The sequence below is a fragment of the Dasypus novemcinctus genome, chromosome 21 (assembly GCF_030445035.2).
Source record: "Dasypus novemcinctus isolate mDasNov1 chromosome 21, mDasNov1.1.hap2, whole genome shotgun sequence".
NCBI lineage: Eukaryota > Metazoa > Chordata > Mammalia > Cingulata > Dasypodidae > Dasypus > Dasypus novemcinctus.
The window spans coordinates 36188062-36199984 of record NC_080693.1 but is presented as its reverse complement, the minus strand read 5'-3'; positions in this window follow the sequence as shown (position 1 = coordinate 36199984).

Below are 11923 nucleotides of genomic sequence, written 5' to 3'. Positions count from 1 at the left end.
CCTTCAGAATCACTTGTGCCTCTTCAGTCTTTACAAACGCACAAGATTTTACCTTACTCAGAAATTCCTAATAAACATCCAAAAACAAGGGAAAAATAACCTTAAAGTAGGATAGATTTGGACAATAATTTCCAAATTTTTTTCAAGTCTCAATGGAAACCTAGATTTAAAAATCATTTAATTGTGATACTTTTGACAGCAACCTTAGGTTCTTACAGCTTCAGTAGTAAAGCTAAAGATTTTGTACCAGTCTAAATGGTCACTAAAATGACAATAGATAATCCAATGAACACCCAACCATTCTTACCATGTCATTTTCCTTTACCCATAAATTTTAGCAAACACCCTCATGTCAGAACATGTATGACATTTACAGATAAACAGAATTGAAAGACTTTTTATTTGAGAAATATGTCCCCTAAGAATTGGCTGTCCAGGTCGTGGTCTCACAGGGCAGTTTATCGAATTTCCTAAGAAATACATCATCACATTCTCTTGATTTCTGACATTACGCCATTTAACTTGACAACTGGAGGTTTGTAACCAATATTTGTGAGGAAAGATACAAGAAGTCCTGATGCTTCCAGTTTAAACCTGTTTTTAGATTTCAAAGAGAAATGATACATTTGCGTCCTCTGATTAAATCAGGTCATTGTCTCAAAGGATGACCATGTAAATAATTCAAATTAATTCATCAGTGTACAAAAGATTTAATAAGCATAATAAACACTTTGAAGAAAATACTTAGGGCCCTCAGTCTGCCCTTGCTCTCACTCCCCATTATCTCAGATTTCCCTGTGAAGGGAATGAGTGGTACCACATTGTTCTTTTCTATTCAAAATATGCAAAGTTGCTATTTACCAGTTTGCAATTTGCATGTCTCAAATCCTGCCACAACACAGGATGAGGGGCATGGAGTGACTGGTGAAGGTGCCAAAAGAGGACACCAGGGCAAAAATGAAAAACCCCAATGAACAGATCTTCTCCAGGGTGTTGCAAAACATAACCCTCATTGACTACTCAACGATTTGTTTTTAAGACAACAAAAATATTGGGTATAAAAGGTTATGTGGAATCTCAGACATCTTGTGTCTTTTTCTTTAATTGCTGGGTGGCAGAAGGGGATGAGCAAGGATTTCAAGGGTTTTGTATAAGAGAGAAAAGGGTACAATTGTGACTATTTACAACATAGGCTTGGCAAGTAATTTACAGCCTCGATTTTAGCTTTCCTGGACTTCTGTCTTGTGTTGCTGTCTGCAGCTCCATAAATCTCAACTTGTTGACTGGTATATGTCATTCTATATTTCTTGGTGTGTTCTGTAATAATATATTTACAATGAGACCACAGCAGTGACCAGCGAGCATGGCATCTCTGAATATGAATCTCCAGTTTTTCATCTCCTGACAATATGCTCAAGGTCTCATGATTTCAGGTTATAAATAACATGTGCACCCATACGAACGATTTTTTGTATACACTGCCTTCAGAATGGAATTTTTCCCCCATAAAAAGCAGAGATGCATGCTGGGTGTGATATGGCAATCCTAACAAAAGAGTAAATGTGCTTTGAAACATTTTTCTTCTTTGCATTTTGATGGCATTTAACTAAAGATCCACTTGAAAATTAACTTGTTCACCAAGTGTGGTTCTGTTTCGCTGGCTACACCTGCACAGAGTCTTAAGATGGCCACAGATAGGAATTAAATGCCAAAGTTAATAAAAATAGAGACTGTTAAGAAATAAGCAGCTCTATTAAGTTGGTTTGTTTGGAGGAAGAGAGAATTGAAGAGATGAAGAGAGCAAGAAAGGAGAGAGGAGAGAGGAAAAAAATGAAGGGGAGAAGAGAAGGAGAAAAAAGAGAAGGCAATTATCTGTTTGACACACTCTCAAAGAGAAAGGCCTGATAAAAGGCCACAAAAAAAGGGCAGCATCAATTAAAGGAAACCATTATTCAGCGTGGCCAGGAAATAGGTGTTCTGGTCAATCAAATAGCTAGTTAATAGTTACCTTCCACATCAGCAAACATTTGTTGAGACTCCTCTCTGTGCGAAACTCGGGGCAAATCCTCGAGTCTTTGCAGCGGCCTCTGAACTCCACGTCCCCATGCCCACTCTGCCGTACTACTCCACCCCGCAGCCTGGGATTCTTCTTTAGAGGTGGAGCTCATTTTGTCATTGTGCCTAATTCCTTACCACGTCCCACCAGACCCCGCAGGGTGTGGCCTCTCCGGCTTCCATCCATGTCCTCGCAAATGACCCCATTCCTTCCAACCTGCTCCTCCTTTAGATCCCGGCTCCCAGCTCTCTTCACCAACTTCTCCGACACCCACCCTCACCCCACACTAGGGCAGATTCCCCCATAGTAGCCTGTGCCTTTCTCCATGGCACACATCACCGTTTATAATCATAGGCTCAATAGTTCGAGTTCTCCCAGAAGACGACCCCGAGGCAAGGATTCAAGAGCAAGCAGCTTCTTTGGAAGGCGATCTTAGAAGACACTCAGAAGGAGAGTGGGGAAGTGAGACAGAGCAAGGAAGGCAGCGCGTCAAGAGAGCCTTGTCAAGCAGCTACCACCGTGAGCAACTGAACTTCATCCTTCTGGGGAACCAACATGGAACATCCAGCTCAGGGTTACCCCACCTGAGGCCCATGGGAGCTGGGACATTTATGCACCAATTCCTTCAGCTGCTTGAATGATGCTTTCAGGAGTGCTAACTCCCTGGCACTTCTGCCCTGCCATGCTCTCAGGTGAAGAGATGCGGATGCAGTTGGAAGCCAGGTGTCCTGAGATGGCAAGGCCCAAGGGGTTAAGGATAGGGCTCTGACCGTGTCTGCTGGTCACATATACATGTATACACACACACATGTCCTTGTATTACTATATCATTCCGACCCCCCCACTGGAGCCCATGGGAGCAGGGACCAAGTGACATTGCCTTACCCATGCCTGGGCCTCACTTCCTATGATCCACCATTAAAATCCCTCCCTTACCAAAGCCCTCAGCTCCCTGCCCTCTCTCGCCCTCTGTCACTCTCACTCTGGATAGACCTACCATCCTCCTTCTCTAACTCGCACTAGAGCAGATGAATGCTGAGGAATGTACACACCAGGGCTGATGGGGTTCACTTTCAATTTATGATCCAAACATCATATGCACACTGGGTGCTGCCTGGGAAGAGAATGACCCATTTCTCAGAATTCCCACAGCCCACAACTACCCTCACTCTCAGCAGATGACCTCACTGGAGGTAGACTCCAGCAGACAAGAACTTCCTCTTCTCACCCTTTCTCCTTCTTTCCCACTACCATGAGGAAAGTTCCTCTGCCTTTGAAAAACCGGTCCCTCTGCTGAGACTCTGGATTCCAGTCCCTCCTGCCTTCTTCAAATCCACACTCTGGCAGTTATCCACTTTCCCCTTGCTTGCCCTAAGCAACATACCAGCGTGGTCTAGAGGCTGTGCTGCTCACCAGGTGGCTCCTAGACCAGCAGCAGCAGCCTCACCTGGGAGCTTGTTCCACATGCAGAATCTCCCACCCCAGATCCGCAGAATCAAAATACACATTTTTAACAAGATCCCCACGTGGTTCCAGGGCATATTAGAGTTTGAGAAGCATAGGCCTAGGGGTTCCCATTAAAAATCAAAAAACAAACAAAACACCGCACATGCCTCTCTTTGCTCCATATCCCCCACCCAGTAGAGTTCTATTTCTCCCCTTGCCTTCATAATCAAATGTTCATCCATTCATTCAACAAATGTCTATAGGACACCTATACAGGCCCTCCATATCTAGCGCTACAAAGGACAAATGTGTTTCTTAGTGAGAAGGTGATTTATTGCAAGTGCACAAGCAAGGAACTGGGGAACTTTAGATTTAAACTGAGATCTAAATGACAAGAAGTCATCCTAAGAGTTGTCCTCACAGGCTGCCTCAGTTCCTCACTTACCATTTGCCCATACACCAGTGGATTTTCATCATTGCAGTGGACTCCTGTCTCCACTCCACTGAAACTCCTCTTAACAGGGTTTCCAAAGGCTTCCAGTGCCCCTAGAAGCAATGACTCCTTCTCTGTCCTCAACTCACTCGGCTTTGTAGCCACCTTTGAGTCATCTGACCACAGTCCCCTTCTTGAAACCTTGTAAAATTAAGTTAATTGCCTAATTAAACTTTTCCTTGCCATATATCATTCAATGTTAGCTATTGTTAAAAAATAAATAAATAAATAAATAAAAAGACTTTCGTGGATAACAGAGGGCAGGAAAGATACAGGGGAAAGAAAGAGATGAATGAGATCAATTTCATTCAAGTCTAAACATGCCTTTTTTTTTTTTAAGATTTATTTTTTACTTATTTCTCTCCCCTTCCCTGCCCTCCCCACCCCAGTGGTCTGCTCTCTGTGTCCATTCACTGTGTGTTCTTCTGTGTTTGCCTGTATTCTTGTCAGCAGCACCCAGAATCTGTGTTGTGTTTTGTTGCGTCACCGCGCTGCGGCAGCTCTCCATGTGTGCGGCGCTACTCCTGGGCAGGCTGTACTCTTTTCGCAGTGGGCGGCTCTCCTTACGGGGCGCACTCCTTGCACATGGGGTTCCCCTACGTGGGGACACCCCTGCGTGGCACAGCACTCCTTGCGCGCATCAGCACTGTGCATGGGCCAGCTCCACACCGGTCAAGGAGGCCCGGGGTTTGAACCGTGGACCTCCCATGTGGTAGGTGGACGCCCTATCCATTGGGCCAAATCCACTTCCCCAAACATGCCATTTTCTTACCAGATTTTATCTAGGTTCTTGACTGTGCTGCAGAAATGAATTTCAATACCCCTATGTACAACTGAACAGAGTCTAAGAGACAGATAAGGTAGATACAACCCCAGGTATTGGTTCTTTTGAGGGATAAAGAGACCCACGGGTTCTATGGTCATGGCAGAAGGGGTTCACTGCCATGACAGATGGCCCTTCTTTGGAGCTGGTGTTTCTGCGTGATGGAATTGGACTCAGAGGGGATCTCTTTTCACAAGACTTGCATGCTACTTTATTGGAATTGTAGTAGGTGCTGGGTTTAAGATATATGTAGGGGATTTGAATCTCTGGACTGATAATATGACACCCAGGCCCAGAGCCTCAACAGACTTCAGCTCCTACACTTTGATTTATTGGACTTACTCCACTCAGCTAACATGGAGTTGAAGAAGGTCAACCACCACAACATGGAGCCTAGAGTGTCTACAACTAGAAGCGGGAGGAGTGCATCCAGTACCCATGTGGAATCTAAGCCCTCACTTGACATAGGTGTGCAATGGACACAACCAATCCAATGTCCACAGAGAAAATGTGGAATGGGTGTGGGAACGGTAGCCATGGGGGCTGCTGGGTGTGGGGAACGGGAGGAAGAGATGAGATGTGGAGGCGTTTTCGGGACGTGGAGTTGTCCTGGATAGTGCTTCACGGACAATTACAGGACACTGTAGATCCCCCCAGGGCCCACTGGATGGAACGTGAGAGAGTCTGGGCTATGATGTGGACCATTGACTATGGGGTGCGGTGATGCTCAGAGATGAACTTACCAGGTGCAATGGATGTGTCATGATGATGGGAGAGAGTGTTGCTGTGGGGGGAGTGGGGGGCGGGGGTGGTGGGGTTGAATGGGACCTCATATATTTTTTTTAATGTAATTAAAAATAATAATAATAAATAAATAATCAAAAAAAAAAGAAATGAATTTCAAGAGCATGTTGGGTGAAGTAGGCTAGTAATTTATTCAGGTATGGAGGGGATAGAAATGGGAGAATATAACAGATCAGGGGTCCCAGGTAGAGAGGAAAGGGCTGAAAAGTGATAAAGCGGGCTGATTCAGACTACAGTTGCCCATTATAGATTATAAATGCCCAGGGTTTACTTGTGTGGCCATCATGGCCAGGGGAAAACGGCAAGAGCAGGGCACAGAAGGCAGGAACAGGCACACAGACTGGCAGCAGGTCATGGCAAAGGCAAGAGCTGGAGTCCAAAGGAAAGAGAGCATGTTCAGGCCTTGCGCCTGCTTTTTGAACTGTTAATTATTCCACCCATTTGCTAATGGCAGGGGAGGAGTTCCAGCTGTTTATTGTTTGATTGATTACCCCCCATCAGTCCCCTAGGAGGGTCCAGTGATAAAGTCCTTGGGGACTATGTGGGGCTTCTCCTGGCTTCCGGAGGAAATCTTGTTCTGAATGGCAGAATCTTGGGGAGGGTCTTCTAGCAGCCCTCTTGGGGGTATCGTCCACGTCCACATGGACTTCTTGCCAGGTTCCAGATCCATCTGTTGGTTCCCTATCTTACTAGCCAGCTTCAATTTCAAATTCAGAAAAGTAAATACATTTTATTCATGTTTGCAAAAAACCTTTTGTTATGTCAGGTATATCTGGAATTGAGCTAGATAAATTCAAAGAGCTGGTTCAATGTTCCTTCCAAACCTGCCCCCCTGATCCCTGCATTAACTCTGAGGTGGCTTCCCGCGGGGTGTTAGCCTAAACCTGGCCCTACCCACCACTCCCAATCCATCCTTTCTCCCTTGGAGGGCGGATTGGTGCAGAGAGGGTATGGGGGCTGGGGGTGGTGGGGAGGAAAATCACTGGATGGAAACTACAGAACCTTGCCCAGGAGATGAATGGAAGTTATTATTAGCTTGTGGATGTACAGAAAGACCTAATTCAGAACAGGGAAAGTGGTTTAGGAATATCAGTGAATAATGTATCAAGGTGTGGGTTTCTAAAAGTACAGGACAGTCTGCGTACCACATTTACCACACATGGATTCTCAAAACCATTGATCTAGGTATTTCTTTTCAATTACGAAATAGTGTTAGAGGCCTTAGGGAGTGGCACACTAAAGCCTGGTCCCGGGCGTACGCCGTGATGGAGCCCGACCGTGGACGTGTACGCCGTCATAGCCCCGTGATGTGTATCTTTGCAACTCTCTGCCCCTCTGGATCCAGCTTGATTACGGCGATATGGCCAAAGGGAGAGAAAACCTCAGAGACAGGGAGATGGTTGCAGCTTCCTGCCCAGCCTTCTCCAATAGCACAGGGCAGTAGTAAAATCAAAAGAAGAATCCTGTTTCCTGACACATGAAAAGTAGATGAAATTCAAATTTCAGTGCCCACAACTAAAGTTTTATTGAAACACAGCAAGGTCCAAGGTCCACTCATTTACGTATTGTCAATGGCTACTTTTGTGCTACAACAGGAGAGTTGAGTAGTTGTGACAGAAACTATATGGCCTGCAAAGCCTAAAATAATTATCAGTCCCTTTACAAAACCTGTTTGCTGACCCCTGGTCTAGAGAAAGCAGTGTGGATGTTTTAGCCGTGGATTCTGAGTTCAGCATGATCTAGCCCTGACCTACCTTTTCAGCCTTACCTGCAGGACTTTTCTTCACACTTCTCACATCACGGCCGTGGTAAAAATCTTCTTGGTCCCCATTTAAGTTTCAAGCTATCCCCCCTCTGTGTTTTCTTCCTGCTGTTTCCTTCCTCTGGAAACCACACCCAATACCCTCGATTTGCTTTCATGCCAATTCCCCCAACCCTCAAGCAGGCCTTCCCTCCTCTCCCAACTATAATTTATTTCTCCACCCTCTTTTTTGGCCACAATTCTTTCTGTACAGTCTCATGACACACCAGTTTCCTACTTTGCATTATAATTATTTATGCACATATTTTATCCCCTCTTTAGACTATAAACTCCTTGAAGAATGCACTGGCTCATTACAAAATTAGCATTCTGAGAACCCTTATTTGCATCACACATAAGATCTCTTGTCTTCAGCAAAAAGGAGTCTACTTCTGACACATATAATTGGCACTTATCACGCAAATCAATGATAATGAGGAACAAGGGCAAGATGGTTAATTAAAACCCACAGCAAATTCCTCCAAAATTCATTTTTGCCTTCCCTACTACTTCCCTAACATGCAGTGGATAATATTATATTCCCATCTCTTATTTTTAACTCTCCCCCTGACTTTTGCAGATGTGTAACTGTATTGGCCACTGTGCAGTTCACGGGAGCAAAAAGGCTACAAGTAAATAATCCACTGCCTTAGTTTGCCAGGGCAGCTATAACAAATACCACAAACTGGTTGGCATAAACACTGTTTGGGTGGCTAGAAATCCAACGTCATGGTATTGGCAGGGCTTGCTTTCTCCAAGTGTCTGTAGCATTCTGGCACTCCTCAGTCACATGGAGATCTCGCACTCCTGAACCTGTGCCTCTGGTTTCTGCTGACTCCTGCTAATGCATCCAATTTCCTCTGCTTATAAGGACTCCAGGCTTATGAATTAAGGCCCACCTGATTCAATTTGGCCTCATCTAAAAAGGATCTCTGAAGACCCTACTCACAAACGAGTCCACACCTTACCTAAAAGTAAAGTCTTCAAAGGTCCTGCTTACAAATGGGTTCATACCCACAGGGCCAGGGACTAGGGATTAGAATTTGAATGCCTCTTTAAGGGGGACATGATTCAATCCCCAACATCCACCAGCTGAAATCATCAGGGTTCAAGTAATGGAAAGATTTGGGGGCATTCTTTCCTGTGGGGCATGGCCCCTAAACTTTCTACCTCCAGGGCTCCACAAAGATTTTAATTTTTGTGTAGACCCTTTGGAACTTAGAGAGGGAACAATGGTTCTGATATTTAAGATAATAGGTGAATTTAAAGTAAAAATAAATAAAACAATCAAGTTTCCTGCATATTCTGTTTGACTAGGCAGACCAAATATTCTATGGCAAACATTAATTCAACAAGAAACGATAAGGAAATAAAATAAATATGAAGAGTACCCTTGCTTGCCAAAGCACCATATGCGTTTGGGATGATTCTCTGCACCCATGACTAGAGTACACAAATATTGTGTTAAACCTCTCCTCCTAATAGCCTCATTTCTCACATGCTCTTCAGAGGAAAAAAATGTGATGCTAATTTAAGATGACTTATCCTGCTCAGCACATAAATAAAAAATAGTTCAGAATCCAGAAGATGACAGAATTCCCCTTTCACATTTAATTAAGTACTTTTAATTGCCAATTCAATCAGCAGGCTGTATATTTTGGGCTTCGACAACAGGACAGACCCTAGTAAGATATGAAAGGGGAGATGTGGCATATAAAGTACAATTACTTTATCATATGTGAATGCAGAAATGTGATGTTAGGCATAGAATAAAGGCAACTATCCAAACCTCTGGAAAGGAATTAGCAGTGAATAGGGCAAATACTAGAGGGTCTGATCATGATTATAAAATGTCATTTAGAAAGATATTTACATTGTTAATTAAGCAATGAAGCTGATAACTGCTACTCTGTAAATTGTGCTAATTACCCCAGTGCCTTGGAAGACTTTCTAATCAGCCAGATCAATAGGCTCCTGGTTTATGCTAATAATGCAGTGTCATTCTCCCTCTGAAGGGCTTTGCTTACAGCAGTCTGAAGCCAGAACCGCTCCCGCCCACCGTCCTGTGCTGGAGGCAGCCAGAATTCATCTGTCTGCCCACATCACAAGGGTAAAACTGATGCCCACTCACCCAAGGCCCACGGCAAGGGACCCAGGCTCCCACAATGCACTGCAGTCCCATCAATTGTTCGGGAGAGGGGGCTGAGCGTCTGTGCCCCCAGAGATTTTTCTGTAGCCACAGCCACTTTTTTTTCTTCTGACAATTAGATGACATAGGGCTGAGGCCCAAGGGCAACGAAGGAAGACCTAGATTCAAGTCTTCTCTTTGCAGCTGCCTTGACAGTATACATTGGAGCGGGACCCACACAACTGTTCTGAGGACCACATATGCAGACCAAATAAGATCAGTGTGGTTCAGTGACCGGGTGGACTGGATTTTGAGCGTTTTTTGTTTATTTTTCATGATGTGAAATCATCATTAGCATGAACAGACTGGTCTTTTGAACCAGAAGAGACACAGTACTTGTCTCCCAACAACACATCAGCCTCTCTGGCGTCCCGGCATGATGATAAGAAGTCTGAAATCTGTAATAAAAGGCAACATATTGTGGACCACTATTGTGTATTCAGCTGGCTCTTGAGCACACACAAGGAACGGGGAGAGAGTGGGTAAAGGAGACCCAGAAATCATTCATTTACCTGGTTGCAACTTATAGTGTCTCTCTCTTCCCCAGCAGTCCTCCAACAAAAGGTAATCAGCTGGTAGCCAAGTGGCCTGGTTTGAAGATTACCTTATTTCCTTTTCTCTCTCATTCCCTGGTAGGTGTCCTAATGAAGAATCGAAATCCCACTTGGAGAGTAACAGGGTGAAAAGAGAGGATTAGCAAAGGGCTTGGGTAACCCATGGACTGAATAATGATGAGTTCTTTAAGCGGCATCCAAGGGAGGGCTTGGAGGTGGAAAGCCAAGGTCAGAGGCAGCACGATTAGGGTTGGAAACAGCTGAGATCCATCTCTCCACTTGAGAAACCGAACCCCCTCGGTGTGCCTCTGCAGGGGGGCTCGCGGAGCTTTCATCAGTAGCTCTGGGACCCTGAGCCCCAGCAGGCAGCACCTCTGAGTTCAAGATCAGCTCCTGTGCTGGGCTTTGGGATGGGGCCAATTTGTTGAGTTGTTTCAGTGCTTTGATGTGTAAACTAATCATCTGTCATTGTGCTCTAATTAAATCTAAGTGATTTGCTGTCACAGAGGCCAGGGCCCCTCCTGGATTGGGGAAGGGAGGGGCAGCGTCCCCTGAAAACAGCCCAGTCCCAGGAGAGCAGACAGTAAGGAAATGCCAGTCATGAATATGAAAAAAGCTGGAAACCCTGCTTTGGTCCAGGAGGCTGGAGAAAATGTGACAAACCAGCAATCAGGGCAGGTCTATGGGTGTCTGATTTCCTGGATGATGTCGCCCTCAGCATGAGTGTCTAGACATAACAAGCTCGGGTCAAACGGGTAACCATAAGGTGACCTTATTGTTTGCCATGGTAACAGATCTCGCAGGAGCTGGCTATCCCTGGCACCATCCAAATGTCACCCAGTGTCACAAGGTGAGTGGGTGATTTCCACCTCTAGACCCAAACCAGACGACCAAGGTGTGCAGAGAGGCAAGGTTCAGAAGTCTACAGAAAATAGTGATTCTTACAAGGATTTTTCTTTCCACACACTCTCACCCCTCGCCAGGTGTTTACATTCTAACTTCAAAGTGTTTAGTCTTCTGAGGGAGAGAGAGGGCCCTCTTTATGAAGAAGAGTCAGAGAAAAGGGGGAAAAGACGGGGGTGGTGCAGTTGACTTTGCAGCGCGTGTGTCCTGAAAGTAAAGTCACCTTGCCCCAGATCTGACTCCCTGGCTCAAGCGCATCACCAGAGGGCAGGCATGAAGATATTTGTGTCCTTTCTGGCATGAACACTGTGGGACCTCAGCGTGGCTACCGACGATTTATTTGTGCTGTTGCCTCAATGTAATCAATAAATTGCACTCAGATAAAAAAGTAAAGACATAATGAAAAAGCTCTTCTCTTCTTCACCCATGGTATTCATTCAGCAACTCTTGACTGAGCATCTTAGTATGGATGTGCTATAAGATCAAGGTTGTGCAAGGTACAGCCTGCCGTGCAAGAATTCAGACTCTCCAAGGAAAGGGAAGTTGGCAACATGATTTGACAATTGCAGGTAATTCAATAATAAATGTACTTTGGAAAGAAAACAAGAGGTTAAGCATGTACGGGGCTGTTTAGTCATCTAAAATAAGGCAGGATAGGGAAAGGAAGAGAAGAAAGGACATTCACACTGATTGACAATCTTTTGTATGCCAGGCACTGTGCTAGGTGTTAGCGCAAACGCTACTTCCTTGAGGATGCACAGCCACCCTTTTGGACAACATTGTTCCTGTTTTACAAATGAGAAGCTAAGACTAAAGTAGCCACGATAAATGCCATATGGAAATGTGGCAGACCCT